This window comes from Pinus tabuliformis, chromosome 2_1, assembly GCF_031772625.1.
Source record: "Pinus tabuliformis cultivar Carrire ecotype Pingquan chromosome 2_1, CPIR1, whole genome shotgun sequence".
NCBI lineage: Eukaryota > Viridiplantae > Streptophyta > Pinopsida > Pinales > Pinaceae > Pinus > Pinus tabuliformis.
In genome coordinates this window covers 486,822,520-486,850,030 of record NC_142299.1, presented here as the reverse complement: position 1 = coordinate 486,850,030, position 27,511 = coordinate 486,822,520, and the positions used below count along the sequence as shown (strand labels likewise).

General features: G+C 36.8%; 1 pseudogene; it reads left to right on the top strand.

Annotated features, from left to right (window-relative positions):
• The first annotated feature begins 1,595 nt into the window (after positions 1 to 1,595).
• Positions 1,596 to 3,299, top strand: LOC149201028 (SH3 domain-containing protein 2 pseudogene; annotated as a pseudogene).
• The last annotated feature ends 24,212 nt before the right edge of the window (positions 3,300 to 27,511 follow it).

Sequence of the window (27,511 nt, the reverse complement as noted above, 5' to 3'; positions counted from 1 at the left end):
CGTGTAAGATAAACGCCAAATTTCCCATCTCTCATTGCAGGAGGATTTGATCCAGCTGTTCTGAGATGAAATTCGATCTGCAGCGATTAAAATTTACAATTGCTCATCAGAGGGATCGTTCGGGCTGCGCATCAGAGGGGTTGTGAAATAAGAAAATTGTGTGGAGGCAGCGTGGTGCAGCAGATCCGTGTTGGCAGCTGGTCCAAGCTGGTGCCTGCACAGAAATGAATATCCTTCCGCTTCGGGAGGAAGAAGTCGCTTAGATTGCCAGGAGGCCTCGGGAGTTGTTGTTGTCGCGTGATTGAGAATTGTGAAGTGGATCGCTGCTCCATGCAAAGAGAGGCAGTCGGGACTGTCGAGGAGGCCGGAGGGCACTGTAAAAGAGGTCGGGATTGTTGAGGAGGCCACAGGAAGCCGGAACTGCCAAGGAAGACACCGATGTGTGACAGAGTGGACTCACTGTTGCGGGCCAGCCAGAGGAGTTGGTGCTGAGGATCTGTTTTTTTTAAGTTGCCGGGGTAACCTGTTTTTTTTCAAGATGAATTCTCAGATGGCAGATTATTTAAATGAAAGTAGCAAATTGGATGGTTCCAATTAAATAAATTGGAAATTTAAGCTTCATACTTTGCTTGAAGGTTAGAATACCTACAGCATTGTCATCGGTGATGAAGGTAAGCCAACTGTTGCAAATGGTGGAACGAATGCAACAACTCAAGAATGGGAGAAAAGGGAACTGAAGGCAAAGGTCCTACTAAAATTGTCAGTTAAAGATTGCATCATCCCTCATATTCGGGATTGCAAGACAGCGAATGAGATTTGGACAACTCTCAAAGACATGTATGAAATCAAGAACACCAGCCGAACCTTGTTCCTCAGGAAGAAGATCCTCTCAATCAAGATGGAGGAGAATGAGTCTGTTTCATCATTCTTATCTCGGATAAAGGAAGTTAAAGATAAACTATCTGATATCGGTCAAACCATGGCAAATGATGATCTGGTGACAATCACCATGAACGGTATGACAGATGACTATCAAATGTTTATAACTGGATTGAATGCAAGGGAAAAGCCTCCAAGTTTTGAAGAGCTTACTGGAATTTTGCTACATGAAGAGGAAAGGAGGTTGTCTCTCAAGCCTCAAGATCCAGATCTTGCATTGATAACAAAGTTCAAGCCAAAAGGGAGAGCGATGGCTGATCAGAGGAGGGGCAACACATCAGAAATGACACCACAAGGTATGACCTCGTATAGAAATGACTCTGCTCCTGAATGTTTTTATTGTGGTAAGATAGGCCATATTGCTAAATTTTGTCGCAAGAAGAAGGCAAATCAAGAGAGGTACAATCAGAAAAGGCATGCAGGTCATTTGGCAGATGCAGATGCAGATACAGACCCAGATCAGAATCTGGATGTTAGACTATTTATGGCCGAGGGTGACACTGCTACTGAGGAGGATGAATAAGATATTTGGATCGTGGATTCTAGAGCCTCCTCGCATATGTCAGGTAAAAAGCAATGGTTCAGAAATTTTAAAGAATCCAACACTGGAGTAAAAGTCTATCTTGGAGATAATAGTGGGTACGAGATCAAGGGGCATGGAGATGTCATTGTTACTCTGCCTGATGGTAAGATCAGGAATATATCTGATGTGTGGTATGTTCCTGGCATTAAGAAGAACCTGATTTCTATGTCCAAGATTACAGATCAGGACCTCAAGGTAGACTTTTAAATCTTATTGCATTATTAAATATTTGTTGGATCAGATGAAGCCCATTGCTACAGGTATTCGCATAGGAGGACTCTACAAGTTGGATGTGAAAAGTACGCCTCAGCAAGCCTTGATGACGTCAAATAAGTCTGCAAATGAAGACGGACTCTACAAGTTGGCTCAAGAAATAAATACCCCAGAAGTTTCTTCTATATGTGAAGACGGAAATGAGTCTGCCTTTGTGGACATTAAGCCGGTCGATGATGTTGTTAAGGCCAAACCTGTGGACACCCCTATTGAGGTCGATGGTGGGACAGACGATTGTTACAAAACAGAGGATGGCGCCGGACAGTTTGACAAATAGTTGTCTGCTCTGGAATCATATCTTGGGTTGTCTGAGTATTCTATTGCTAAAGCAAATCTGTGTATAGAAGATGCAGGCCGCTCTGCGGGCTCTTTTCCAGATGAGCAGTGTTTCCTGGAACAATGGATCTTGGGAGATCTGCCAAATTTAGGCAAGAATGCCCCGGCAGGAGGGCTCCAATACAATGAAAATCTGTGGCATCGTGGTCCTGGGAGAACTCCGCTTGACTGGACAACGAGAATGAAAATAACGTTGGGTGCAGTCCGTGGTTTGACCTTCATTCAACACTCGTGTAAATCTCCCAAGCTGGCCCATGAGAATATCAAGTCTTCCAATGTTTTGTTAGATAAGAGTGGAAATGCTTGTATCTCAGACTTTGGTCTTGCTGCATCAAGAGCTGCGGGATACAGGGCTCCAGAACAGGCCGAGACAAGAAAGATATCTCAGAAAGCAGATGTATATAGTTTTGGAGTGGAAGGTCACATCTCTGCAGGCTCAAAACAGATGGAATATGCAATAAAACTAGCTGACGACTGCTGCAAATATGAGAATGATGGTCCCAACTCAAATTCAGCACTTGCTAGAGCTTCTCTTTATTTTGGAAAATCTCATCATGCAATGGAGAAGGAGAGGGAGGACTTGCATCGGACACTTGGTGTTCAGGTTACAGAGCCCTTACGTGCAATGGTGGTAGGAGCCCCATTGGAGGATGCACGCCACTTGGCACAGCGTTATGATCGAATACGACAGGAGGTGGAAGCTCAGACAGCTGAGGTTGCAAGACGGCAGTTGAAGTCTAGAGAAGCTAGTGCAACTGCAGATAATGCTTTCAAGCAGCAGGCTGCAGAGTCAAAGTTAAAAGATCTTACATCTACTATGGCTGCATTGGGGAAAGAGGTTGTTTCTGCTATGATGGTTGTTGAAGCTCAGCAGCAGCGACTTACTTTCCAACGACTTATTGCAATGGTTGAGGCTGAGAGAGCGTACCATGAGCGTCTTGCAGAAATTCTTGATAGACTTCATGCTCAGATGGCTGCAGAGTGTCAACGCAGTGAAACAGTCGGTACACTGACAGATGTGGCCATGCCACCCCCTTCTTATGAGGATGTCAAGTCGAATGGTTCTAGCCATGGTGAAATTGGCAGTGCGACCATGAATGCTATGTACTATCTGGCAGAAGTTATACATTCCTTTGATGCTGAAGCTGAAGGTGAACTAAGCCACTAGGAAGACTGAAGTTTGATTTGTTTAGGGACACTTTAGGTGTGTTTAAAAATCCCTTTCTCCATTAAGGGGGGATGTTAGAAATTAATGGAGAATAGGTTACATAGTTATGATTTGCTCTTTATTTGACATTCAGTTCCTATTAATTAGGAATCTGTTTTTGCCTATGTATCTATTTAATTCCTGATGATTAATGAATAATACTGAGCGAATGCATTTGCTGGTGGGAGCTCCTGGTGATCTGCACCTGTGAGCTCCCGTGTGTTTGTCCAAACTTCTGTCTTCTGCATTTCATATCAGCGCATTGGCTTCCTATTTTTCTTAGGAGGATATTCCATTGCTCGTTCCAATTATATCTCTCCAATAGTATTTTTTCAAAATAAGATTTGTTCAAATACAACTTGAGTGGCCCTAATGGTTAAGAGCTTGAGTGGGCCTAATAGTTAATAGCATGTCTTCGTAGACTTGCTCTCATACACCAATTTGGCGTATGGCTTAGCCGTGACCTTAAAATTAGATAATAATAATAATATATCCATTATTAATTTATTATTATGTAAAATCTATATTGAATTTTGGTTGAATTGAGGTTTCTGTAATCCGTAACAATTATAAGAAAAAATTTCGATGTAAATTACAATCAAAAAATCTTTGTCAATGGTCTTCGGTATCGAAATCAAAGTCTATCGGAAAAACTATGTTTAAACTGAGGCTTAACAAAGCCCCTCTATTAGTACAAAACTGCATTTTAACACAAGTATGACACTAAACAAATAGATATTATAATTAAAGTACCAAGAACACGTGGACAACCTCTTCTGAAAAACATTTGCATCTCTGGGACCGAAATTGCTGGGGAAAACAACAGTAAATTTCAACATATAATGCGATGGAAAAGCTGCTATCAATACCTAATCGTATATTGATAAAAATGCCCAGTACATTCAAGAAGGCAGGTTCGAATCCCGCGTGTCTAAGCCAATGGAGAAAAAAGCCAAGTTCGATAAACTTTTGGCCGTAAAAATCACATCACGTAAAAAGACACGAAGGACTTATTCAACCGCCACGGAAAATTTAAAAATAAAATAAATAACTGAGATTCAGAAAAAGAAACAGAATTTAAGTTTTAGTTTAATCTCAGATTTTAAGTTGAATCTAACTCAGCAACCTTTTTTAAATAAATAAGAATATGCATATAATGATATGCTTGTACTAAAAAGTTTTAAATAAAAAAATAAAAATTAAATAATTTTTTTACTTAAACCATTGAAATTTAGGAAATGGAATAGAATTTAGGTTTGAATTTAATCTAACTTAAGCATTTTTTTAATATTAAAAAAAAAGAATATCCAAATGATAATATAAACAAAACCTTATAAAAATAAAAAATAATTTTATAAAAAAACTAAAATCTAAATAACTCTGTAAAATACGTATACATGAAAACTTGGACACTGATACTTCGTCCTTTATGTTTCACTCATAATATTTCAGATTCAATCATATACCGAAAAATCACCTACAGAGCATTATTTAGATCCAATCATTTACGGCCTAGATGATTTTAAGAATTGCAAGATTAAATTTACACCAAGGTAAGATCTCTGTAAATCAGTCGATCCTAATCTATGAAAATTGATTTTATTTTGTTTGGGAACAAGGGTAACCGGATTTGTAATTAGTTTGATTGATTATATTTAATTTGGTAAAAAGGGTAACCGGGTTTGTGATAAGTTCTATTGAATTTTAATACCAGAGCAACATCAATCAGAGTCCTGTGGGCCGTATTTTGAATTTCAAGACAAGAATTTTAATAACAGAGCAACATCAATCAGAGTCGTGTGGGCCGTATTTTGAATTTCAAGACAAGAATTGAAACCAAGTTTATTTAATTTAACTTCTTGATTTTTCAGAGAATCTGCAGATCTCTTTTGATCAAGGAGTTGGCAGGGTTCCTTTGAATCTAATAATTTAAAAAATCACACAATAAACCTAAATTGATTTCAGAAAGAATTCAAATCATCCTATCTGCTCTTTTATCATATCATTCTATCTGCGCTTTTATCATAGTTTCTTTTTCAGAGGAAAAAAAGCTATATTTCTATATTCACTTAACTAAAAATTTACGACTACATTTTTCAATTTCAAAAATTCTCTATCGCTTAAATTGATAATTGCCATATAATTATCTAGAAGCTACCTCAAATATCGCTCTATCACAAGAGTATCCACCCGGCACTTTCCACACTCTATGTACTCCCAAAGTTGCTGAAAGCAAAAAGGAAATTAACCCACCGCTCTGCCCTCAAAACTGGAAGCGAGAAATGAGAAAGAAACCAGCAAAGAACTATTAGCGCAGAAACATCTAAAATAACCAATGAATGGATGAAACTCAAAACCAGTGAAATTAAAGATTCTGATTGTTGTTAATATAAAGAAACTACAACTTAAGCTTCCCTCACCTCATCCATCCATAGAGGAATCGAGATTGTGTCGCCCAATTCGATTCACCCAAATAAAGCTTTTCTTCTCTGCTCTACCCTAACTCTGCTCTCTGCTCTTCCCTACCTAGGTTACATACAATGCGGGGCTCTATGCAGACCTCATATGGATTACTAGGTCTTCCGAGCAGTCTCACTATCTGCGTTACTGAATTCACGAGAGTCCCAAGCTACGGTGTGCCGCACATTCTAGGTTCGCTTTTACCCCTTTCTTTTTCAAAACAGAAAAAACAGCTTTCTACATAAGTCTGAGCAGAAACTATTCTCATACATTTTTTGATGTGACCTAGAGACGAAAAAAACCAGACCATTCCACAACAAAAGGACTGTTTACATATGACCTTCCACTGGGGAGAATGCAGGTTATTGTAGAAACAGAGGACTATAATAAAAATTTACATAGGAAAACAGAGGACAGAGCATTTCCATACAGCTAGAGAAAGAATTTAGATTTCAAAATTACCTGACCCCTGCAGAATGCTATGTTCAAATGACTGGAAGAAGATCCAATCAGGCTCCTAATAGCATCCATCCTTTGACGGTCGATCTGCTACCCCATTTTGGAACCTATAGATATGGGAAATAGAGGCTCCTATAGATATGGGAAATAGACATGTAGTTGAACTCTTTGATCAATTGCATCCATAGCCTATTGAACTAGTGGTTCTATGTGTTTGAATGTTGCAAGCTATACTGGGTAACTGAGACGTCAAGCTACCTTTCTTGCTCTGTGCTTCTGAGACAGGGAATTTGATGATTGGTACAGATGGGCGCAATTCTAGTTGTTGTAGGTAGCCAATGTCGAGGTTTGCGTCATTCTGGTGGGGAGTGTGCTTTAGAATAGAAACGAGTTTCCCTGTGCATTAGTTCTGTGGTAGATGGAAGCTAGCCACGATTAAATCTTGAGAACATCGGGCAGGCCTATGCTGCAAAGAACAATACCGCATCCTTGGTAGCTACTCAACATTTAAACAGCCAGGGGGCACAACTGCTCTCCCGCGAGAACCCTACGGAATCCGCACCTGAAACTGTCTTTCTGCCTCCTTATGGGATTAATGATTGTTTTCCTATTATAAGTTGTTAATTCAATGAGATGAACAGGTTCGCATCTGCATAAATTGCTAAGGCATAACGCGGCCTGTATTTTTTCATTGTGTGCTTTGAATAACGCAGCCCGTTGGAACTACGAGAGGGATGATAAAATTAATCTATAGAGGACGCATCATTTGCATCGGGACCGTATGAATTCTGCGTGATTGACTTCCAGTTCCCCCACTTTCATCAGTTAAATCGCCAATAATTACAATTCCAGACTATTGATTCGCAGGGGAAATGCACAAATGGTAATATAGACCACCCTTAACCCAATGATTATCGTATTTGGTTCCTATAATATCTGGAAGAAACACAGGTGCATAAACTATGAACTTTACGAACTACACGATCTATTGCAGAGGGAATCATAATGGACCTCCTTCCCATAGACTTCGGAGTCGGTATCCATCCCGTGCACATGGACATCCATCCATCCATCCAATAGCTCCTTGGAAATGCCGGAGATGGTCTTAGAATCTATAGTATAAGTCATCAGTCCCTGCTTATGCTCGATTTCTTCATAAGCTAAGGCCAGATTTGCAAAGTGAGAAATTGTTTCCATCAAATTTGTTGATTTCCCGTTATAAGTCTGTACGAGAAACTTAGTAAACTGTAGTGAACTTATGGGTTCTCACGGCATCAATCACTCACTGGTTTTTGAAACTCTAATGGTAACTGAATAATGCCCTATATTGTCGTTGTCCCGTGCTTTTTGGTTAGAGCAGCTAGATGGAGGTCAATTCATACATCACTATAAGATGCAGGGACCGGTATTTGCCTGTTGGGATCACGCTGAAACGGGTGGCATAACTATTGGAAAAAGTGTGCCCAGAGCAAAGCACCCTTGGCTTTCACATCCGTGAAATCTGCAAAGAAGGTATTATCAATGTAGTGCTTACCAACAGAGCAGACCAGGTTTTTCACCAACCGATAAGTTATAGGCGCTAGGTTCGTCTCCCTGTTGGTCAACACATGTGATAGCTACCTCCCAAGAAGTGATGTTCAACTGAAAGGGATAAAAAAATTGATCCTACGACGGTTTTGTTCCATTGGAAAATGGCACTCTACGATTCGGTCATTTTCTGGGATCACCGATAGGGAAATGCAATCGAAATGGCCATTTGGTTGCAATCGAAAGTTAGCTAAAGCTTCTCTTTATTGAACGGGGCTGGGGACATGGATCCCATTTCTGAGAGAAGGGACAAGGGTCGCTCAGAATACATAGATGTTGAAGTGCCAAGAACACATATACACCTTTTTTTAATAGCGTGGGGGGAGACCGAAATTTCAATATATAATGCGATGGGAAAGCTGCTAGCAATACCTGATCGGATATTGATAAGAAGGCGGGTTCGAATCCTGCTTCGAATCCTGCTTGTCTCAGCTCCCAATCGAACATTGCCTAATCCCGATCCTAATTCGAAGAGTTGCACTCGTATCTTATATATTAAGCAGTTGTATCTTTCTTCTTGGGAATTCGACTGGTCAATTATAGAATTTCTCTTCCACCAGTCCGGCGCCTACTAAAGTCACTATGCTTCAATTTGTGAGTGGAGATTCATCGAAACAGAACGCTTTGGGTGCACCTGGCTGCTCAACATTATGCCATCTCATTTCCCAGTCTAACAATGTAATTCATTACTAGAAGACTCTAGGGTCAGAATCGACATTAATAGTTTGGAGCACACCACTCTTTCTGATCAGGTATGTCCCACTCCAATCCATTAACTCATAGCGTGGAGCAGACCACTCTTTCTGATCAGGTATGTCACACTCCGATCGAATAACTCACAGCGTGTCTCTCCCACTAAGTACAGTCATTCAGGGGTTGGCATTATATAATATTATAATAAAGAGAGAAAACAGATTGTATTAGTTATTAATAAATTAATAAATATAGATTAATTGCTAAAATGAAATATGCATTATCATAAGATTACTATACCTCATGTTAGTATCAATATCATAAATATATATCTAATCATACATTAATGTTAATTGTATAATTATTTATAATAATACTTTAATCAATTGTAAAGATATTTTTTTATAACTTGCTCAGAAAGGACATGAGATTGAGAACGTTGCTTGCTAAGTCACAATAAAGATTTTTTTAAATAAATGCATTATATGAACATTAAAATAGCCCTCGTGAACGAGAAGATGTAATGCAAAATCATGTCTAGAGTAATATTGACACCTTTAACTTTTTGAAACCCAAACATATTTAATATAAAAAGTATTAAGAAAAATTTGTGAACCATGACCACCTTGCCGAGTAATGTGATATCTCTTGTATTCTATCAACATAAAATCCATCTCCTCACCATTCCTGCCAATTATAACCTATTAAGAGTTCATCATTAAAAATATTCTTTTTCTCCAATGCATAGATTTCTCACTCATCAAAAGTATTTTTCTTAGATGGTCTCTAATCATTATTAAACTCACTAATAACTTGTATATCTAACCTCAGAGGAAACTAGTCCTAACACCACTCTCACCTTGAAAAGGGAGACTAGTCCCACTAGAGCTCCACCCTATGAAGAGCAACAACCTAAAAAAATATAACATATTTCCCTTAGATTCATTGGCCTCCTACTTTTTCTGAAAGGTCAGATTCCATTGCTAATTTTAGTTGGATCTCTCAAATAATATTTTTGAGAATAAAATTTGTTCAAAACATATTATTTAACATTGCTGGGAAGACCGTAAACTTTAATATATAATGCGATGGTAAAGCTGCTAGCAATCCCTGGCGTATGTTGAGAAAAGTGCCCCGCACATTCAAGAAGGCAGTTCGAATCCCGCTCGTCTCAGCCAGCCAACGAAGAAAAAACCAATTTCCATAGAGGTTAGTGAAACTTTTTCTATTAGGGTAGTCAAAATCTTATCACTTAAAAAGTCTAACGAAGGACCTAATGAAGGACTTATTCACCATCTAACGAAGGACTTATTTACCAGCTATAGAATTTATTTACAAAATTTTAAAAATAAAATAAACAACTAAATTCAGAAAATGAAACAAAACTTAAGTTTAGTTTAATTTATAATTTAAAATTTAAAAATATATATATAAATATTTTTTTTTTACTAAATCATTGAAATTTAGAAAATGAAATAAAATTTAAGTTTCAGTTTAATCTAAAGCAATTATTTTTTCTTCGATAAAAAAGAATGTCCATATAATAATATAAAATAAAAATTATTAAAAAAAACACTTAAATAAAAATAATTTAATTAAAAAAAACTAAAATTTAAATAATTCTGTAAAATACCTATACATGAAAACATTGACACTGATACTTTACTTTTTATATTTCACTCATAATAGAGTTGTAAGGGCATTATTCAGATACAATCACTTACTACCAGAACGACCTAAATGACTTTAAGAATTAAATGTACAAAGGTAAGATCTCCGTAAACCAATCGATCTTAATCTATGAAATTTGATTTTATTTTATTTGGGAACAAGGGTAGCCGGATTTGTAATTTGTTTGATTGATTTTATTTAATTTGGAAAAATAGGTAACCGGATTTGTAATTCGTTCGATTGAATTTGAATACCAGAGCAACGTTAATCAGAGTCATGTGGGTCCTATCTTGATTTTCAAGAGAAGACATTGAAACCAAGTTTATTTAATTTAACTTTTTGATTTTTCAGAGAATCTGCGGATATTTTTTGAACAGAGAGTGGACAAATCTCTTTTATGTCTAATGATTTAAAAAATTAGATAATAAACTTAAATTTATTTATTGATTTTTAGAAAGAATTAAATCATTTTATCTACTCTTTTATCATAGTTTTTATATTCACTTAATTAGAAAATTTAAAAGCACTGCTGCAATTTTCAAGTTCAAAACGCTTAAACTGATAATTGCCATATAATTAAGTATCTAGAAGCTACCTCCAATATCGCTCCATTGCAAGAGTATTTACTCGGCTATTTCCACAAGGTCTTCTCCACACTCTATATATTCTCAAAGTTGCTGAAAGCAAGAAAGAAATTAACAAACATTGCAAGAGTATTTACTGGGCCCTTTCCACAAGGTCAAGAAAAAAATTAACCAACAAAACAACATGGCCTATAAATTTTGAAAATAATCAACTAACCAAAAACATACATATAATTGCAATCCGTATTTATAAAAAAACCAATTAGACATTACAAATGACTCATAAAAAAAATTGAAAGGAAGAGAAAGCCACAAATAATCACAAGCATAGAGGTAAGTACCTTGCAAATGAAGTATTCATTCAGTGCTATGAACCCACCGCTAATAGCCCTCAAAATTGGAAGCTAGAAATTAGAACCAATAAATTGTTGAAAACCAAAACCAGTAAAATTAAATATTCCGATTATTGTTAATATAAATAAAATAACCAATGCAAACCAAAACCAGTGAAATTAAAGATTCCAATGATTCTTAATATAAAGAAAGTAGAACTTAAGTTTCCCTCACCTCACCTCACCCCACCCATCCAAAGAGGAATCGAGATTGTGTCGCTCAATTCAATTCACCGAAATAAAGTTTTTCTTCTCTGCTCTGCCCTAACTCGCCCTCCGGTGAAACAAAGTCGCTGAAAGCAAGAAAAGAAATTAACACAGCCAGCACTATACCCTATAAATTTTGATAATAATTAATAAACAAAAAAACAGAAATCAAATGAATAAACAAAAAAACAGGAATCAAATGAATAGATGACCATAAATATTCACAACCCATGTGTAGAATTATTCACTCAGCGCTTTGCACCCAGCTCTCTGCCCTCAAAGCTGCTTTGAAGCAAGAAGTTGAAATCAATCAAACAAGGAGCCATTAAATCAAATTAGTGCAGAAACATCTAAAAGAATCAATGAATTACGGAAAACCAAAACCAGAGAAATTCCGTTTGCTGTTAATATAAAGAAATTTTCCCTTCTCTGCTCTGCGCTGGGTCCTGACTCGTCCTGGGTGGTTAGTTTAAACACAAACACAATATAAAAAAGAAGACCATACACGTAGCTAGAAACAAAGTCTATGAAAGCAAGAAAGGAATTAACAGTTGCAATTGTCCGTCATAAAGAAATCAAATCGACATTGCAATTCTTGTTGATAAAGAAATAAAATCGGCAGAAGACTACCCATAATCAAAAGCCCTGGGGTAGATAATTTGCAAATATAAATTTGTAGAAGTATTCACTTGGCGCTTCGCAGCCAACGCTCTACCTTCAAAGCTGGAAGCAACAAATTAAAAACAAACAAAGAACACTGAGTGGCTGAAACATTTAAAAATAACCAATGAATTACTGATACAAAAATGAGAGAAATTAAAGATTCCAATTCCTGTTAATATGTTAAAGATATTACAATGCAGATTTCCGTCCCCTCAAACATCCAACCATAAGAGAAAGGGAGATTCCAATTTGGTTCAACGAAATATTTTTTTCATTCTCTGCTCTTCGCTTTTCTTCTCTGCTCTGCCATAACTCTGCTCCTCGCTTTTCTTCTCTGCTCTCGGTGGTTAACAATACTAACACCAACATACACAGACCACACATAAACACAATACTAACACCAACATACACAGACCACACATAAACACAATACTAACACGAACATACACAGAAAAAAAAGGGCCAAAACGAGGGAGCGCTCCCCACATTCAATCATAACACACCAGACTACCACCGCATGAGAGGAGATCAGAGAAGATCTAAAAAAACATAATCGAATTGGATGGTCACTTCGTCGCTTATATAGGCTGCGTCATGCAAGCTTTTCTTGCTTTCAACAACGGTCATGTTTCTTGCTTTTCTTGCTGTTAAGGTTTTTGAAATTTAATGAACCAAGTAAAATCAATTTCATTTGAGAATGATTACTCAACACTGTTATATAGCGTGGCATTGAAATATTAAAATTCGCTTTTTTCAAATTACAAAAACGCTGCTATTTCAAATTACAAAAACTGCATTAAAGTTGACTTTCTAAAAATGTACTTGAGAAATTACAAAAACGGTTGGGTTTGAAGTCACAAATCATTACACATGTGAGGGTTAACAGAGACTTTTGAATTTTCGGATGGTTCGGACATGTGAGGGTTAATTATTTTTCTTTTATTAAAATATTAAAATAATTTAGGGTTAATTATTTTTCTTTTATTAAAATAATTTAATAATATATTAGGATAAGATAATAATATATTAGGATAAGAATATGTTATAGATTATATTAATAAATTAATAAATATAGATTAATGGATAAAAAGAAACATGTATTTATAGGATATAAATTTGGAGAGGAAAAATGAAATATTTTAGCAAGAATATCAAAATTGATAATCGTGTGTTTATTTTATTTTATTTTTGAATTATTATTATTAATTTGTTTATTTTATTTTATTTTTGAATCATTATTATTAATAATGTATATATACTCTATTTTTTGGTTTGGAACTATTTTTTAGGAGGAAATACATGCTTTACCATTAGGCTCACTCAACTTGAAACACATGCTCTACTATTAAGCCCACTCAAGTTATATGTATGTCTATTTAAGTCTATGTTTTTATATATATTCTAATGGTAACTAATATGTAAATATTATATGACAACTTTCCACTTTCCAACATATTTTATGAAATGAATATTTCCAACATTTAAGAACATACCCCTTTCCAACATCTTTTATGGAATTGATATTTCCAACATTTAAGGACACACACCCCCTTAAGAGTATCACACTTCATGCTAGTATCAACATTATAAATGACCATTTCTTTACATTAAATACAAAGAAATATTAAAACCCATAACAATTTGCACCCTCTTTTTGGATAAATAAGATATGTCTTTTTTTCTTTTTCTTTTTTTATGTACTCAAAAAACAACTAATATAATATGTGAAGACCATATAATATCCCACATTAATAGGTTACTCATAATGTTACATTACAAGAAAGTTTCTAGCTTGAATATAAAGCAACTTTCCACTTCCCAATATATTTTATGGGATTGGTATTTCTAACACTAAATGACAATCCTTAAGAGTATTATAGTTCATGTTAGTATCAACATCATAAGTGATTCTAACACCACTAATACATATTTATAGAGAGGTTTTCTTCTTGTATTGATAGAGAAAAAGTATCATAGATTTTAATAGGAAAATCACTCTGTGAAGTTTTCATACACCAATTTAGTGTCTAGCTTAGCAGTGACCTTAAAAATAAATTATTATTATTAACACCTTTGGACTACTAAATATATCAACTCATAAATTATTGTTTATGGTATGACTTTTCTTTATGGTATTTAATCCAATGCCATGATTATGATAATATTTATTTTCTAAACATTATGATTTAGAAAATATTAATTTGTTCTTTGAATTAATAATGTTGAAAATTTAATTATAATTTAAAAAAGAATTATAATTTTTGTATGCCTTCAACATGTTGTCCTCAAACAAGTTATAATTATTTATTTTGATGTTTAAATGTCACTTCCTTGTCAAAAGGCCTTTCAAAATTCATCTCTTATAGCTTGTTAAAATAAGGTGATCAATGGGCATATGCATAAGCGAACAATCAAAATGGATAGGCATTCACAACCTCCATGCTACCTATGCATCTCCTACCTTAAACCTTGTAATACCCCTGTTTATTTATGATGTAAATATAAATACTTTGATATTAGGGTCGTGAGCCGTATGTACATAACGATTAGGCTGGTGATCTAGAGTCATTTTTGCACACCTGCGTGCCTATGTGTATGAGTATATGTATTTTGGGGCTAGCTTGCCCATGGACATACATGTCATTTTGGTAAAGTGGCCAAAGGGTCAAGATTGTAAATATTGTACATATGTTTATATTAATAAAATAATGGCTGGTTGCAGAGCCCACTCCTTGGAAAAGAGTATGGGGGGCAGTGCAATTCCATAGAAAAGGAAATGGGTGTTGTGTTCGGTGTTGGGAAAAGGGCACCTAGGGGCTCATGTGGATTCAGGGAGTTGCCACACAGTGGAGAAAGGCCATGCATTATAAAAGTGTATGTAAAGGACCATCATTATTATGTTGAAAATAGCAACAAGAGATGCTAAAAATAGAAGTGCTAAAAATAGCACTGCTATAAATAGCAGTTCAGGTACCAGTGTTGGACATAGCAACAAGGAATGAAAAATGGAAGTGCTAAAAATAAAATTGCTATAAATAGTATTTCGGGATAGATTCCAATTTTAGTTAGTCCCTGAACTAAAATTGAGAAGTAAAATTCGAATTTGATCTTAGCAGTTGTTTGTAAAATAATTAATTAATTCACCATGAGTTAATTAGTTGTAGAAAATCAAACATGAAGTCTATGTGGGGACATGCAACAATTTCTCCATTAATTGAGGAATTTATCCATCAGTTAAAGAGATAAGGATGAGTTGTAATTAGTTAGCTCAGTCAACTGAGTTAAGTCCAGTTAGATTAGTTCCAACAGTTTATGGAATTAATTGTGAGTTCAGTTAGTTAATGCATGCATGCATGTAACTGTTGCACTTCAGATAACTAAATATTCTCTCATAAATAACTCATGCATGTCAGTTCAGTCAGAGACCCAGTTGAGATCAAAGGAAGGGACAATGTACTATCAGTTGGAGGATTTTTCATATATAGGAAACTCATCCACGTAGAAGAAATTATCTCCTTCAGGTTTGTGCAGTTATTTCTGAGCCAAGTGAGCAGTGTGAGGTGGGAATTCACACAAGTGGAAGCACTGGACCCCAGGAAAAATTGCGAAAGGAAATAGGAGGTTTGGAGGGCAGAAGATAAGGTTTGGAGAATCCTTTGACTATCTATGAGCAGTATTGTTGGTTGCAGAGAGATCAGGATAGCTTGAGAGCTGATTCTTTTTGTAACTTGAACATATTTCCATTTGTATGATAATACAGAGATTGGGGTTTTAGGCTGAGGCTTTCCCCAGGTTATTTCTTCCGTGTTCATGTGTGATTGATTTCTTCTTCATCTGTTATATGTGTTCTATTTGATCTTGCTCATATTCGATTAAGCTTCCACAAGTTTGTTTGTAGAAGTAGATCAAGTATTTTGCTTTAGTATATTGCATTATCAGGTGATCTACAGTGAGAATTTCTACATGGTATCAAAGCTAGCTGATACATAGAGAAATTTCTACATGGTATCATAGCAAAGGTGATCAAGGTGAAGAACATATACAAGAAGGGAGAAGTTCATAGTTTGAGGTTCCTGAATATAGAAATCGAGTTCTTATCACATCTCAATTTCACCAATGGCGTTCAACGGTTTAAGACTCGAGTATGCCTTTGATGGAAACTCGAATTATATAGCCTGGAAGGATCACATGGAAGCAGTATTAGAGGATAATGGTCTAAAGTACTTCATTGATCAAGAAGTCCCCAAGCCGACTGATGCTACTCAATTCACGGAATGGAAGAAATGTGTGGCTAGAGTAAGGAGAATCCTTCTGGAGGTAGTTCGAGACCACATAGTCTCGAGTCTCCATGGGAAGGAGACATCATTTTCGATGTGGAAAACATTGAAAGATATATATCAGAACAACAACGATCAGAGGAAGCTGGTGCTAAAAGAGAAGCTTCAGAAAATCAAGTGTAAAAAGGGTGACATGATCTCTACATATCTGAACAAGCTCGCCACCTGCAAGGATGAGCTTGAAAGTGTAGGGATCACGACAACCAATGATGACATGGTGAGTCTTGCACTCCTCGGTCTTCCTAAGAGCTGACATAGCTACCAAGACTCGGTTAATGGAAGAGAAAAACTACCAGATTAGGAACGACTTTGGTCGGATCTGATGTAGGAGGAGATAAGAAGAAGCACCAGAGATGGATCCTCATCGAAGCAAGATGATGAGAAAAATCTAGCCTTAGCAAGTAAGGCAAAGAAAGGGAAGGAGAAGGATTCTCATCCCAAATCGAGTTCTTCCCATGGTGGGAAGAAGTTTGACAAATTGAAAATGTGATGCTTTCGTTGTCATGAGGTGGGCCATTTTGCAACAAATTGTCCATTGAAGAAATCCAAGATGGGATCCAAGGAAGGATCTAAAGGTGAGGCATTGGCCTCACAGTTCGAGTTGGATTTCACCCTCTTCGCATGCATGGTTTCATCCATGGTGGGATGTGGTTGGTTTCTTGATAGTGGAGCTTCTTTCCACATGACCGGCGACAAGAGTTTGTTCAGTACCTTGGAGGAGAAAGATCTCTAGATACTCATAGTGATGGGTAATGATGAAAAGTATAGTGTCTCAGGTGTAGGCACGGTTGTTTTTCAGAGGGAGCATGGAGCTCGCATTACCTTGACCGATGTCAAGTATGTACCAGGACTGAGGAAAAATTTGGTGTCGATCGCAATGCTGGAAGACAAAGGCTATGATGTAGTCTTCAGTAAGGGAAAGGTTTTCCTTAGACACATCACCACGAGATAGGTGAAGCAGATCGGTTCATGATTCAAGAACCTGTATGCTCTTGAGGTTCAAGATGCATGCAAAGCCTTGAGGAGCAAGGCAACTGATGGAGACTTGGTGGTTGAGAGGGAGAGTACATTACCTCTCAACATGCAGCGCCAGAAGAAGTCTCAGACAATTGTGGAGGAACCATAATTGGTGAAGCGGCTTCAGGAGGTTGTGGAGCAGCCACAACTAGAGAAGCCGAGAGGAGACTGAGTGGAGGCATCCACTCATACAGAGACCTCTAGTAGGGGGAAATTTTGAGCCAAGTGGGTAGAGGGATCACATGCATCCATACCTCCAGGTCGGAGGTGGGGCGATGTGGAGTGACAGTCCCAAGAAGGCTGGAATAGGGACAGGATCATTGAGGTACCCAACCATTTTAATTATACCTTGCTACGAGAGCTCCGACGAGGAGTAGCAGGACTGGCTGAGTGGGTAGAGGCAGATGCGAATGGAGCGGCATAGAGAGCTACAGTGCAGGATTCCCAAGATAGTGCAGAGCTAGCAGGCTGCAACAATGCGAGAGGCACAGGAGTGTTGCACCAGTGCAGGTTGGCACAGAGAGGTGTGCAACAGTGCGAGATGCATGGAGTGTTGCAGTAGCTCAGAGGTCACAGAGGGAGCACTTGTCAGCGGCAGAGGAAGCTTCAACATCAAAGGATGTTTCTAGCCCAACAGAGAGGTCAGTTGGGAGTTTTTTTTTTATTCTAGAGTTGTTGGAGCAATAACACTTGGGAGAAATGTTGCATGCAAAACATTCCAAAGGTTCAGGATCGGGTTTGAGTTGAATGCCTTTCTTGTTGAGAGGGAGTGTTGAAAATAGCAACAAGAAATGTTACAAATAGAAGTGCTAAAAATAGCACTACTATAAATAACAGTTCGGGTACCAGTGTTGGACATAGCAACAAGGAATGAAAAATGGAAGTGCTAAAAATAGCATTGCTATAAATAGTATTTTGGGATAGATTCCAATTTTAGTTAATCCCTGAACTAAAATTGAGAAGTAAAATTCGAATTTGATCTTAGCAGCTATTTGTAAAATAATTAATTAATTCACCACGAGTTAATTAGTTGTAGAAAATCAAACATGAAGTTTATGTGGGGACATGCAACAGTTTCTCCATTAATTGAGGAATTTATCCATTAGTTAAAGAGATAAGGATGAGTTGTAATTAGTTAGCTCAGTAAACTGAGTTAAGTCCACTTAGATTAGTTCCAACAGTTTGTGGAATTAATTGTGAGTTCAGTTAGTTAATGCATGCATACATGTAATTGCTGCACTTCAGATAACTGAATATTCTCTCATAAATAACTCATGCATGTTAGTTCAATTAGAGACCCAGTTGAGATCAGAGGAAGGGACAATGTACTATCAGTTGGAGGATTTTTCCTATATAGGAAACTCATCCATGTAGAAGGAATTATCTCCTTCAGGTTTGTGCAGTTATTTTTTAGCCATGTAAGCAGTGTGAGGTGGGAATTCACACAAATGGATGCACTGGACCCCAGGAAAAACTGCGCAAGGAAATAGGAGGCTTGGAGGGTAGAGGAGAAGGTTTGGAGAAGCCTTTGATTGTCTATGAGCAGTATTGTTTGATTGCAGAGAGAGCATGATAGCTTGAGAGCTGATTCTTTTTGTAACTTGAACACATTTCCACTTGTATGATAATACAGAGAATGGGGTTTTAGGCTGAGTCTTTCCCCGGGTTATTTCTTCTGTGTTAATGTGTGATTGATTTCTTCTTCATCTGTTATATGTGTTCTATTTGATCTTGCTCATATTCGATTAAGCTTCCGCAAGTTTGTTTGTAGAAGTAGATCAAGTATTTTGCTTTAGTATATTGCATTATCAGGTGATCTACAGTGAGAATATCTACATGGTATTAGAGCTAGCTGATACATAGAAAAATTTCTACATATTATTGTTATTTACCATCTATTTTCATCACCTATTCATGTATTTAACTACTACCATGTCATTTCATTACCATCTTCAGAATTACCCATGCATTGCATGGTGGGAGGAAGACAGGGGAATTTTGTTGTAGGCCAATTGGCGAGCTAGTGTGGAGCTCTAGAACTCACTAGGAATTTTTAGCTGGTGAGTCTTATTTTGGACTTTGAAACTGATAAAAGTTCTAGAAACCGGTTGGTGAGCCCTGGAAGGTGGGCATCATAGAGGGATTGGCTGCTCTTGGAGAAGGGTGTGCCACTTAGGTTTTAGAACTAACCGACGAGTTAGACTGGTTATGGCCTAGAAAGCTGCCTGGAACCCTAGAAGCAGCAAGGGCTCTTGGAGCCCTGTGCTAAGAATTTCCTAGTTAGTCGTAAGGTGCCCTAGAAGGTGGGAATCACAAAGGGACTAACTAGTTCTAGAGAAGGGTGTGCCACTTGCGCACAGGCTCGGGGAAGCAGAGCACATAGGTTGGAGTCATGACTGTTGGGTTGGAATATTGACCATGGATATGATGTTATTATCGGTTTACCATTGATTGAAGAGTTGCAGCCCCAACTCGAAGGTGTCCCATGGTTGAGATTAACGAACCATGGGGTCTATGTATGAGTGGAAGATAGAGAGATCACAACCAATTGTCTATATCATTTCCAATAAGTATTCATGTTTACTGTTATTTATTCTATGCATTTTTCATGAATTAATGAAATTATATGAGAAACCTTAGTTTTCTAGGTTATATGCTTTGTTATGGTTAATATGCAATCATTGATATTATTTTGCAATGTCATTTTGTGCTTAAACAAATGTTAAATTATTTATGTATTCCGTTGTGAAAATTATGTATTATGGTGTACACTTGTTTATATACAAACCAGTTTAACGGTTCCACAAGGGGCAGACATGAGCAAGGTTGGATGCCATGTGTGCCATGTAGAGTGAGATGGAGGGGTATCGTGGGTGCAACTTCGTGGAGACATCTGAAGTGAGGTGGAAAACCTAGCCATGAGGCAAGAGCAGGCGAGGGCCAATCCACGGTAGGAGACCATTAACCCAATCTCGTCATGAGCCTTAAGACCACGAGTTATGTGTGTGGTGACTGGGGGAGAATCCATGTTGAGAAGTTGAACAACCTATATATAGGGCGTTCCATTGGCAAGTCATGACATTGAAGGGCATAAGCCATAGAGGCAGTGGGTTGAATCTTAAAACCCATGAGTGGAGTGTGGAGACCACCACATTGTGAGGGCACTAAGAGACTACCTGATCCATGTTAAGCGATGGAGCAATTTCTGTCAGGTGGAACTAAGAGCCATCAAATCATGAGAATCCCATTAAACAGAAGGTAGGTTGGAATTTGAGGGCAATGACAACTATTAGATCAAAGAGATTTGGACCGTAGGATCCCATCAGAGTGCCGAGTCATGTTAATGATCGTGTGAGTTTGAAATCTGATGGATTTACGACCATTCGATTGATCGAGTTCAGTCGTCAATCAGGCAATGGGGATACAATATATTGCATTTATATTTGTGTTATATATTTATTGGTTGATGCGTGGGTGAATGGAGAACCCCATGCATATGTTTTTTATTTAATTACATATATTTTGGTTAGTATTGGGAGTAATGATGGACCCAACATTAACTCTCTCTCTCTCTCTCTCTCTCTATATATATATATATATATATATATATATTTATTTATTTATTTATTTATTTTGTACGTATATAATTTGATAACTCCAAACTGGTCAACCAAGTTAATCACGTGTATATATATATATATATATATATATATATATATATATATTGTTATAAAAGTTTGTATTTGTTATATTATGTATGTATATATGTATGTGTTCATTTGGTTATATATATATTTTCAAATTCATGAGGGTGCGAGAGTGTGGTGGCTCCAAAGTATAGATATAAGTGTGTTACGTGGAAGTAGAGAAGGGAAAGACCATGAGATGGGATTGGATTTGACCAGTGCATGTTGACCAAGATCCAAGAGGCACAAGTTACTAGCTAATAAGAATAAAGAAAACATGGTGCTAAGGGACAAAATTAATTTTGGGAGTTATATTGAGTTTTCCAACTCTGTAACAATTGAAGAGTAGAGAGCGAGAGAGGTTGAACTTTTGAGTGGCATATCTTTGTGCCCAAGAGTTGGTATTTGGTGTGTGAGTAGTCGAATGAAAGGGAATTTCAAGTAGAACCCATTGGGAAAATAAAAAAATTGGATTCGATGGCAGAAAATTCCCAGAAATTAAGAAGAAAGTTACATTAATTTTTTAGGAGAATTAGAATTCAATTAAAACCTCTAAAGTAACTTTCTTCCTAGGTGCCAAAATTTCACAAACAAGTTGTCTAAGGAAATTTGTTGGCGAGCAAGACACATTAGTAGTCTCATAATTTTAAATTAGGTAGAAATTTTGAAGAATATCTCTGAAAGAGTGTACAGGTCCAAAAAACAACAGATACTTTGAGAATTGAAGAAGCAGATGATATGATAGATATTAATAGCCCAATAGAAGGAGCCATGTCAATAGATATTAGTATGGGGTATGCTAGGATCGAATCAAATGGTCATAGAGTGAGTAGGTCGGAGAATAGAGACTTGGAGGAGACGATGAGAAGCCTCAAGGTGGAGGTTCTCAGTTTCAAAGATGACAATGATAGACTAGTGAGAAAGAAAAAAAAAACTCAATACTTAGATTCTGAAAATCCTAAATAAAATTCTATAGGAATTGGACCAACAATCGAAATAAAAACAAGCTTAGGAAATGGAAAAAAAAATTGGTGGAAAGGGTGCTTGCAGTTCAATGTGAGATGAGAGTGATGACCAATAGTAATGGTATGCAGAAAGATGGACACACAAGAAGGCTTACACTATCATAGAATCAGATAAAATCCCTAGTGTTTCATCAGATAGAAGGACCAAGAAAAGGAATTCTGATAGGGACAACCTCCAGGGGGAATTATGAAAGATTAAACCTCCCACTTTCAACAAAGGTCATAAAAAGGGAGAAGAATTCGAGGCTAAGCTATTAGAAATACACAATTATTTGTAACTATTTAATTATTTGTTGAATCTAGAAGCTCGAATTTCCATTTACCACCTTAAGACAAAGCTAACTTGTGGTGGGAGAAACTTAAGGAGGTTAAGAATTTAGATGAGAAAGCACTTACATGATGGAAGTTTAAGGAGTATTTCTGATGGAAATACTTGTCCGAGCATTATTACGAGAAGAAATTGAAAGAGTTCTTCAAACTTAAATTGGGAAACATGACTATGGAAGAATATGACCAAAAGTTCACAGAGATGTTAAGATATGTGGATTCCATCAGGGATGAAAAGATCAAAATTCGAAGTTATATTAGTGGATTACATTCATTCTATGCAGACTAACTAAAATATGATGAGGCTAAGGATGTAGCTTTGAGAAATGTTGAAGAATTATATGGGCATAATAGGAATAAATCAAATGTACAAAGGGCTTGGGACATTAAGAAGAAAATCTTCATGGAGCAAAGGAAGAAGGGATTTATGCCCTCACCTTTCAAGAATGGGTCCCAAGTAAAGCAAAAATCACCTCCATCTTTTCTTGAGTCCAAAGGAAGTAACAACTAGAACAAGAAGCCTTGATTTTAACCTCTGAAGTGTTGGGTTTGTGAGGCAAACCATAGGTACAGGAATTGCCCTCATAAGGATGTGAATTATAACATTATGCACAATATACAGGAAGTCGATATAGTGGAAGATGTGGTTTGAAGCATGCCCAAGATTTATGTTGTACTAGATAACAATCAAGTTGAGCACCAAGTGCATATGATCAAAGTTGGAGGTAAGTTAAACAACCAACCTACTACTATTTTAATTGACTCAGGAGCTTTCCATAGTTATATTGATCTGAAGTTGGTATAAAAATTAATTTGAAGAAATATAATCACCATAAGGTGTGGTTTAATTAGCCACTGGCGTAATGAGGAAAGTTGCAAAATTGGTGGATGAATGTTTAATTGATATGAATGAGCTAAATACTAAGTTTTATTTGAATATAACGTCATTGGGGTCATATGATTGTTTGATTTGCGTGGATTGGCTAGAAAATTGCCATGTGGTTATGGATTGCTATAACAAGTATGTTATAGACATTTTTGGGCACTGCAACCCCAATCACAAATGTCCATAAACCAAGGGATCCTAAGTCCCTAAAAGTGTTGTTCAAACCCCTAAATGAACAAGGTCAACTGATTACAGCATCTCCCAGAAGTTCTCCATGAAAAACCACTCAGAACTGGTCAAAACTGGACCATTTCACCTGCTCCATGGTCAAAGTGCGTTGCATCCCACCTGCCTACACACAGTAGGTGCGATGCATTTTGAAAAGCCCTTCTATGGGGTGCGATGGGCGAGAGTGGACAAATGGCAGGGTCAATCTGCGAGGTGGAGGAGCATGGAATCTTCCAGAAACTTCTCCTGTGACACTTGCTTCTCTGCATTCGCCCAGGGATGAGTAAGAGATCATCAATCTCCATGTGGAATCAAGAACTATCAGAGAGAGGACACTAATCAAATCTCAAAAGCTGACTCATCTCCCTTGCAAACATCTATATATGGATCCCTTATCCCAGAGATCCAGAGGCTGGAATTTTGTATCTTGTAAGGAAGTGTTGTTGGTTTCTTGGTGCAACATCATAGTGTTGGGTGATCTAAGCTTTTCATGAGGTGAAGAAGGGCTTTCTTGCTGAGAGGATGATGATGGGTCAGAACAATTGGTTGTAATCCTCTTTGCTCTTTCTTGATTATCAATAAAGCTATTCAATTTTTCCTCCACATTCTTGTATGATTGATGTTATATGCATCTGTGTGGTCAATATATATCTGGTCCTATATTGTTTATGATAATAGATCTATGTTCTTGGATAGTGTTATGCTGCTTTGATTCTACAGGTGCTCTTTAAAGTTGGGTAGACGAGAAAGCGAGTGGTGAAGACCTATCAGAAGGGAGAGGAATCGAGCAAGGAACCAAGCGTAAGACAGAGGTTGGTCTCCTTATTCCCCTCTTATCTATTTCTCATAAAGGAAAACGAAAGTAGTTTTTAGTTTGTTTGTTTCTAAGGTAGCTACCAGCCTTAGTGGGACTAGCAGCTCTGCATAGACACTAGTTTTCCCGATAACAAAGTATTTCACCTGTAATGATGATGAGGGTTAGAAAAGGAAAGTATAGGGAGTTGCTAGACCAATATAGATCAGAGAGATATCAACCCTGTAGTTAAGGAAGAATTTTGGGAAAGCTTTCCAGCTCCTGGCAGTTCATTTGGAGGAACCCAATAAGAATCAACAAGCTAACTTGGAGGATTATCATGTATTAAAAAAATATGTGGATGTGTTTGTGAAGATCTGAGGATCACCTCTGAAGAGGGGTATAGATTTCTCCATCGATCCAGTGCCTAGAGTTGCATTAGTATCTAAAGCACTGTATCAGATGAGCACTCTGAAACTCAAATAACTGCATATGTAGTTGAAAGAGTTATTGAAGAAGGGCGACATATGACCAAGTGTATCACCATGGGGGGCTCCAATATTGTTTGTTAAGAAAAAGGATTGAGCATTGTGGTTATGTGTGGATTTTTGACAGTTGAGAAAAATGACTATTAAGAATAAATACCCATTACCAATGGTAGATGATTTCTTCAATCAACTTTGAGGAGCTAAGGTGTTTTCCAAGATTGACTTGAGGTTAATATATCACTAATTACAGATTAAATAAGAAAATATCAGTAATACAATTTTATGAACTCGTTATGGACATTATGAGTTCGTGGTGGTATCTTTTGGACTAACCGATGCAGTAGGTGTTTTTATGTGCTTGATGAATGGAGTCTTCAAAGAGTATTTGGATAAATTCATTATTGTTATCCAGGACAATATTTTGAGTGTATTTTAAGTCATAGGAGGAGCACCAGTAGTATCTGAGGTTAGTTTTACAACTTCAAGGCGCATCAATTGTATGATAAAATCAATAAATGTTCCTTCTATAAGAAGAAGTTCCATTATTTGGGCCACATTATTTCGAAGGATGGGATAGGTGTGGACCCAAAAAAGATTAGGGACATCGAGGAATGTCCAACATGGAATAATGTTTCAAAGGTTGGATATTTTATGGGCTTAGCCTGTTATTTCATGAGATTTATTGAGGGATTTTCTAGAATTTCCTACCCTATCACTTTGTTACAAAGGAAAGGTGTTAAATTCGAGTGGACCTATGAGTGTGAGGGAGCCTTTTAGTGCTTGAAGGATTTATTAATGAGTGATCTGATATTGAAGATTGCATACTCAAATGAAGATTTCCTCATATGCACTTATGCATGTAAAGAGGGTCTTGGGGAGTGCTTATGCAAAATAGACACGGGGTGTGTTATGAATCTAGGAAGTTGAAGGATCATGAAAAGAAATATACTGAACATGAATTATAATTTGAATCTATAATTCATGCCCTTAAGATATGAAGGATTTATATCATGGGCCAAATATTTGAGTTGCAAGACTGATCACTACAATTTGCAACATTTATTTGAAGAGCCAAATCTGAATTCTCGACAAATTAGATGGTTGGAGTTATTAGGAGAGTATGAATTCGAGATTAAATGTATTAAAGGAAAGGAGAATAGGGTGGAATATGATATTAGCTAAAGAGTGTACTTAATGCATTCTTCAATATTAAGTGTGTGCAAGACAGATATAGTGACTAGAATCTTGGAAGATGAGAATTTAGAATAACAATATTTGGACATGAAGTAAAGCTTGCAACAGGAGGAGCTTGGAGAAGATGGATTTCTTCTCTATAAAATTCATGTATATGTGCCAAATATGTTGAAGGCGCAAGAATTGATTCTAAAGTAGATTCACAAGGTGTTTTATGTTGGGCACCCTAGTTATCAGAAAATCCTTATAGTGGTCAAAAAGCAATATTTTTTTCCTAGACTAAATAAGGATGTAGGAAATTAGATAGCAAGATGTTTGGAGTGTCAGTGATTTAAGGCTAAGAATAAGAACCCAGTGGGCTTGTTGCATCCCATACCCATTTTGGAATGGAAGTGGGATGTGGTATTGATGGAATTTATTACTAAATTTCGCATGACAGCAAAAGGGCATGATGCAATTATGGTAGTGGTTGATAATCTTACCAAAGTTTCTCATTTTGTCCCAATAACGTCAACATGTAAAACAACTAACATAGCCGATATTTTTATGAGGGAAGTTTTTCAGGCTACATGATGTAACTCACGAAATAATTTTAGATAGATATCTGAACTTTACTTCTAATTTTTGGATGGGGTTATTTAAGTGATTAGGTACTAACTTGAATTTTGTTATTGCATATTACCCAAAGTTTGATGGACAGACTGAGCATGTTAACCAGCTGATAGAGGACATGTTACAAATGTACATTATGGATAAACCATCCAAATGGGAGGATTATGTACATTTGGTAGAGTTTGTGTATAGTAATGAGTATTATGATTTGTTAAATATAATTTTGTTTGAATAACTGTATGACAAGAAGTATCATACTCCTGTCAGTTGGAGTAGTCCAATAGACAGAGTCATGGTTGGTCTGAAATCACTAAGTGATATGGAAAAGCAAGTTGTGAAAATTAGGCAAAACGTAAAAGCTTCCAAGGACAAGCAAAAGAGTTATGTGTATAAGCATAGGATTCATCGAGAATTTAAAATTGGGGATCATATGTTTTTGAAAGTTAGGCTGTGGAAGAGCTCAGTGAAACTGGAAAGTTGTGCCAAATTGGCAGCATGCTATTATGGACCGTTTGATATTCTTTAGAGGATCAAACCAGTTGCATATATACTTGCATTGCCATGATACCTACATGTTCATGATGCATTCCATGTCTCTCTACTTAAAAAGTGTTATGTAATCAGATCACAAAACAAAATAAAAGATAGATCAATGTCTTGAAAATAAGCCTCTTTGATGTGGGAAACCTCCTTTTACATCACATAAATGAAAAAATCTTGGATGATACAAATGACGAGACCTCCTTGGTATATATGGAAGTCTAAAGGGTCACAATATAATTAGGGCGTACATAACAATAATAATGTAAGGGCATAATAATAACAATATTAGGCTTCTATGGGGCACAAAAAAAATAATATGGG